Here is a 6,808-nt window from a genome sequence, read left to right on the forward strand (position 1 = left end):
CTTCAGAAAAAAATAAAATAATCAAAGTTCCCAACATTAGTGAACCCAAACTGAAGCACTATTTGGGCATTCCCAAAAGAGTGGTGAGTGATAACCACTTAAGAGTGATTGGCAACATCTAACAATGAACACGGTCTCAGTGTGACCAACAAAAGATGAGAGTGAGCTCTACGTATACAGAACTAACCACACGTGAAGAATCATTATGACATTCATATGAGTCGATTGGGAATTGGGATCCAAAGCAGGCAACACATATGAATTCTATCTTAATCACAGATATTATAAATTCTTCCAATGAGAGTGAACTCTACAAACCTCTAGCCACGTATAGCAGGACATTTATTCCCGCAATGAATCAACTCTGAAAAACTTATACTTAGCGCGGATAACACAAACAACAATTTCCTTGCTATGACAATCATCCTCAAAAACTGAAACAAAAAAACAACAATTTCCTGATCCAAATTCCTTTTTCGTAAAGTTTCAGAACCTGTATGATAACACAAACAAGAATTTCTAATCAAGAATTGCAAAGAAATACGAGGCAAGAAACCATATTCTTGAATGGTTTGACTCCTGTTATAACAATAGTTTCTTTCTGAAGCTACATATGAAGCTCTCAAGCGTCAAGAATTGTGCTAAGCCAGCAGATCATATTACCTTTGGATTTCGTGAGAGGGTTCCGGGAAACGTAATACTTTGGGATATCTGGATATCTTCCTCTGTGATTCAGACAAGATGTGCCTGAAGCGACTCAATGACTTCTGCCACCTAAAAATAAGTAAAGAATTAATTCCAAGGACTAGCAGAAAAGGAAAACTCACACAATTTGTCGCACAGGAGATACTCTAAGAGGTAAGGACGCTGTTTCTTAGTTCTATTCTTATTGGCATGACAAGAGATAACATGTTTCTGACATACATACAACATTTCACACTCCGATTCAGTAACCTTTCTTTTTCAGGAAAAAAAAAGTTCTTGCAGAGCACAACCCTTTTACCTGAAATTAACTTTGCAAATAAGCAAGGAAAACATGAACTTAATTACGAGAAAGTAAATAGATACCAAAAACAACTATTTAGAGGGGACTACAAACTAAATAATGGAGTAATATCCTTTTTGGAATGACAACATCTAACGGTGAACAGGGTGATGTGATCAATTGGCTATTCACCATTACATGTTTGCATCTTAGGGATTTCCATGAGACTGGTCCTAGTAAGTGAAAGGTGAGAAACTAACAGCTTCAGATCCTATTGTTGGTTATTTAGGCGAACCAAGAGTAATAATTTGAGACTGGTTATAATAAGTGAAAGGTGAGAAACTAATAGCTTCTTCTCACTGATCCTATTCAGTGAGAGAAAGCTAGTAGCTCCTCACCTTCCACATCTTAGCAAAATCAGTAATTCAGTATAAAACTACACTCTAATTTCGCCAAACTAAACCAGTAACTACAAGTGTCTAAGATCTCAAATACATAGATAATCACCAACTAAACAGTCATCTAGCTAGGTGAATTCATAGTCTGTCAGAGGCAACTAATTATCTACAAATACACACATCTAGCAACACCTATTCGGAGTTAAGCTCTAATGCTTTTCTTAATTCTAACAAAGAATACAAAGCTCCCATATCCACTGGGTATATCTTAATAAAACTACTGATATGGGGTGTTCTAACTTTGGTAATACCAATCTTGAGTGTCATGGCATACTTAATTAGTTTACCCATCTTGATTCAGTCAGTTCAATTCAGAGGAATCAATATAAAGTTCTATTCTAGCCCAGTTTAGTAACTGTAGGAAAGGCTGCATCCTACTGACTACATCTTTTCCTCAAAAAGCGGTCATCACCCAAGTTACCTTAAGTGGTACATTCACCGAATAAACGCCGGCAAACCACCACAACCAGTAATAGCCAACAAACAAACATAAGGTTGTGACCAAGACAAAACAGTAAATTCACACCACCAAGAACGTACTGGTTATGAATTATATGCGGCAAATCTATCACGCGGTAACACAGGCAAGGAGATTTTATCTCAAAATTTTCCACAACCAATAGTCTAATAGAGGGGTACACAACCATAAACAACTATTTACTACCCAAACAAAGATGAATGATTTCTTCCAAATAAGAAAAAAGAATATGCAATGTCCCACTATAGTGATGGTGAAATGAAAATATACCTGCCAAAACGAGAGTCTTAATGGATTTTCTCCTTCTAGATACTAGGATACCATACCAGGGAGAAAGGCTGATGTTTTTTAAGCTCGATGTTGTAATGGATCAGGCACGAACATAGGATACTGGATTTAAGGAAATTAAATTCGAATTTGAAGCGATGGAGAGAAGGAACGGAGACGCATGCTATTCCTAAAAAAAGTAATCGGAGATGTATTAGGCTTCTGCTCATCTTTAATTCCACAGCTTAGCAAAATCTGTCTAAAACCATACTTTTGATTCACCTGAATAACTATAAGCAACAAGTATAAGTGTCTAGGATCTCAAATCCATATGTAATCACCGACTAAACTGTCATCTAGCTAGGTTAATGCAAGGGAATTTGAAATTAACTGAATCATAGCCGAGGCAACTAATTAGCTACGAATACACAAATCAAGCAACATAAGCCTTGGGAGTCTGACTCTAATGTCATTCTTAACTCTTACAAAGACCTTAAAAAACTGGGTAAATGTTAAATGGTGTTTGCAATTCTTACCCATGTAAATTAATGGATTATATGCAGAAGTAGGCCTGGTCTGGACCCTCACTTTCATTTCTAGGCCACTTTTTTTATTTCTTGCAAAACTAGGCAAGTTAAACGGATTCCATCCACTTTAACCATCTCGGTCAATTTATCGCGTTGACTGGACAAATTCTCGTCAAAATATCACTTAGCGGTATATCGTGGGTGTGCGGAGATTACAGAATTAACCTTCTCTTCTCTCTGGTTCTTCTAAAACCGGAATCGAGGAAAATCATTTCTCTTTTCTTTTCTTCTTCTTTCTTCTCTTTCTTTCTTCCATGTTCTTCATATGTTGGTGATTTTAGAAATTGAAATCGAGACTTTTGAGATCGAACGAGGTAGGGAATGGTCAAGGGTTATCTGATAGGGGTGGTGATGATACGACTATCGTATTCAGAGTTCACGGAAAAGGTAAATCGGAGATTTACTTTAGGGTTTCGATTTATTGAAATTGTTCTGTGAATGTGTTATGTTTTGATAGATTATAGGTGGTTTTTGATCTTAATTGTGCTGGAGATGATTGCATAGAGTTTAATTTTAGTTTTTCAGTTAACTGAATTAGAAATTAGGGTTTATAAGATTGAGTTGTTGATGTGGAATCTTAGATGAAGGAGATGAATTAATCAGTGGTGATTCGAGGAAGACTTGAGGTTGTTAAATCTAGGGTTGTATACTGATTTGGCGTTAATAATTTAGACTATTGCAGAAGACAAATTAAAATTGGGGATTTCAGTGGAGTTCTGAAATTGTGGAAGAACAAAGGAATTCAGGGAATGGGTGTTGATCAAATTCAAGTTGCAGGTAAAGGACATGAATGATTTGTTGGTGTTCTATGTGCAGAAATGAAATTGGTGATCGATATTTAGGTGTTGATGAATTTACTATGTTGGTTGGTGGTAGTGATGCTGCAGGGAGTCTTGAGAAGTAAATGATGAGATTAATGTGCATTGTTAGAGTGATGAATGAATCAAAATCCAGAAGATGGTGGCTGTTTTTATCAACATGGGCTCAATGGCCGTGAACCATGTTTGAGGAAATGCTTGAGTGCTAGCTTAAGCTGTTATTGTTGTGAAGCTTGGGTATGTGTTATTGTTGTTATTGTTGTGAACCATGTTTTAAAGTTGTGTGTATGTTGTTGGTTCGATATTTAATGATATGTTGTGGAGATGGTGAGCAGCAGTATGGAGGATAAATGAAGTTGAATCAGTTGTTTGGACATGGATTTGATGGTGGGGAAACTGGTGGTAGTATGCAAAAGATATAACAATGGAGTAATGGGCTGCTAACTTTTAGGTTGCTTTCTATGAATTATTTTACAGTGAATTGGCTGAACTTGGTTACACTTACAGAGATCATCTTTTCGCTGCTATTGACCCAATACCCGCTATTGCTTTCCCTCCAGTAGCAACGACACAATGGCAAGAGCAGGTACAGATGATCTATCTCACTCTCTTTTCTACCATCAGTGTCATCGTAATAAAATTACATAGCTTTGATCACTTTGTTTCAGATAAAGCGTCTCGAACTCCTTTTGACAGTAAAAGAATCTGCACTTAATGTTCCAACTAACCTTGAAGCACGCAGAAGGATTGCGTTCTTTACAAATTCTTTGTTTATGGAGATGCCACGAGCTCCCTCAGTTCGTAAAATGTGGTCATTCAGGTTTGAATTGTATTGCTATTGACACAATTAGCTTCAGTAATATTTCTGTAGTCACTTTTCCTAGGTTTGAATTGTATTTCTATTGACACAGTTAGCTTCAGACATATTTCTGTAGTCACATTTCCTTTTCGGTATATCACATCACATTATAGGCTTTATACAAGGGGTATATCAACTGTTGGTTTTCTTACAATCATTGTTTCATTGGTGCAGATAGAAATTTATAGAATTTCTACATTTTATTTTGTTGTTCCTTGGTAGATAGTTAGCAACCTAGTTCTTCGCTAACTTAGTTATGTTTGTAAGCTTATAGCTGAACGGGAAGGATGTATTCTTTTCAAACAACATTTATGAGGGGTTTCCGACTTCTCTAATAATATTCTCATGTTTATTCCTATTTTGAAATTATGGTGTCAGTGTTATGACTCCTTATTATAGCGAGGAGACTGTGTACTCTAAAAGCGACCTTGAGTTGGAGAATGAAGATGGTGTATCCATTATCTTTTACTTGCAAAAATTCTTCCCATGTATGAAGTGTAATCAGATAACATTGACAGTGTGACTCACCTTGATACTGTTAGCATTTTTAGTGTTCGTGATCGGTATCACTAATGTTCTCTTGGCTGTCACTTGATTCTTCAGATGAATGGAACAACTTTATCATTCATACCACCACCCATTTTTCAGATCTGAAAATGAAGAGAAGCAGAAGTACGTGGTTGTGGAGATGTTCATTTATGATTTATGGAGAAGAAGATTAGAGTGCCACGTAAGCAGTGCCACGTAAGCAGTGCTACGTAAGCAGAGCCACATGGGTCTTGCCACGTAACCTGTGCCACTACGCAATGGGTGGTGACGTATAAAGAGTCAAAGTAGCTGGTTGGGTCGAAATAACCGATTCAAAGGACTATCTTGTCATTTTAAGTGCACTTAACGGTGCTAACTTTCCATCCATCACTTTTGGTCAAAACTTGCCTAGTCTAGCAATAAATAAAAAAATTGGCCTTCATTTGAAAAGCACCAAAAAAACAGGCCTATTTCTGTGAAAAGCCCTAAATTAATCTATCTCATATGAGTCTAATTCATCAATAAGAAAAAAATGTCCTTAAGTGAACTCTGTAAAACTGAACTGTCTAATGCGAAAACAATCTTAACTAATAAGACTACTGATGATGATATAGGGTGTCTAACAACAAATTTTGAGTGTCACATGATACTTGATTAGCTAACCAATCTTGATTCATTCAGTTCAACTAAGAGGAGACAATTTAATTAATTCAATAGAGTCTAGAATCTGAATCTTTACAAAAAGAGAAAGAGAAGTGTTGTGTTGATTCTTCTTACTTACCTGCTTATTGGTAGTTGCTGGAAACAATATGGAGTAGTAATTAACTTCTTCTGCTTGTTCCAGAAAGAAATTTGATTGTTTGACTTAAGTCACTTAACTCCTCTAGATTAGATCTTCCTCTTCTGCTTGGGAAACTGTGCAACCTAAATTCCTGTACCATTCTTATTTTATTTACTTTTATCCAGTAGTAACTTTTTATTGACTGTGTTATTTACCTTTTCTAACTTGTAACTTTTGTTAACTTTGTAACCAAATTAATGATTAACACCACCTCAAGGGCCACGGACCGGTAACAAAATCGTGGTTTTGTAATTTTTTTCATGTTAGTAATTCGACAATAAATCCCAACACACAAGAACACCGTAAGATTCTGACAGTAAAATAAGACCTATGGGGCTGATGCCCTGCAGCTTGGGAGGAAGGGCAGACTAGAAACAACAGAACACAGAAATCTAACAGCTTGATTTTCAATTGAGTGAGTACATCTCATTTTCTTTTAATCAAAATGATAGTCTTACATATTAATGAAAATGTAAAAGCTAGAGATTTGCAAACATTTTTTATGGTAATGCAAAATCTACTTGTCGCCCCCGTTTTCATAAACATTGAGTCCACATTTCGTCTTCTGAATTCAATTGAATCATATATTTTCTTGTTCATCAAAACCAGCTGCAAGAGAAAGTATGGATTTTGTGAGATTCAGATAAAACTAAGAATGAATACAAAGAGAAAAACAACTAATAAATTAGCAAACAATTGCAGTAAAAAAATGCATTTACGACCTATGCTTTCCAGGAACGAAGGAACAAGGAGAGCATACATTAAATTTATGAGAGGAAAAATCATAATGCCATCGAGAATTTGTTCTTGTCGTTGATGATGGCTGTTAAAATACCTTCCCATGATTTTCTTGCTGGGGCTGTTGATCTATGAGATCTATATTTGCTTTTGGGTTTAGCAGTTTTAAGGTTTTCAGATCTACGAAAAATGTGGTGGCTCACTCTACTGCCCACTAAACCAAGAAGAGGAAGTGAGCTGAAGCAACTT

General features: G+C 36.2%; 1 long non-coding RNA gene across 2 annotated transcripts; it reads left to right on the plus strand.

Moving 5' to 3' along the window:
* Positions 1-2,998: 2,998 nt before the first annotated feature.
* On the plus strand, positions 2,999-5,459 carry LOC113355523. 2 transcript variants are annotated; one of them, XR_003362474.1, is made up of 3 exons: positions 2,999-4,179; positions 4,262-4,940; positions 5,056-5,459. It is a non-coding gene; the product is annotated as an uncharacterized LOC113355523 (long non-coding RNA). The 2 variants fall into 2 exon arrangements; XR_003362475.1 differs by having other exon boundaries at positions 4,262-4,413.
* The last annotated feature ends 1,349 nt before the right edge of the window (positions 5,460-6,808 follow it).

Source organism: Papaver somniferum, chromosome 3 (assembly GCF_003573695.1).
Source record: "Papaver somniferum cultivar HN1 chromosome 3, ASM357369v1, whole genome shotgun sequence".
NCBI lineage: Eukaryota > Viridiplantae > Streptophyta > Magnoliopsida > Ranunculales > Papaveraceae > Papaver > Papaver somniferum.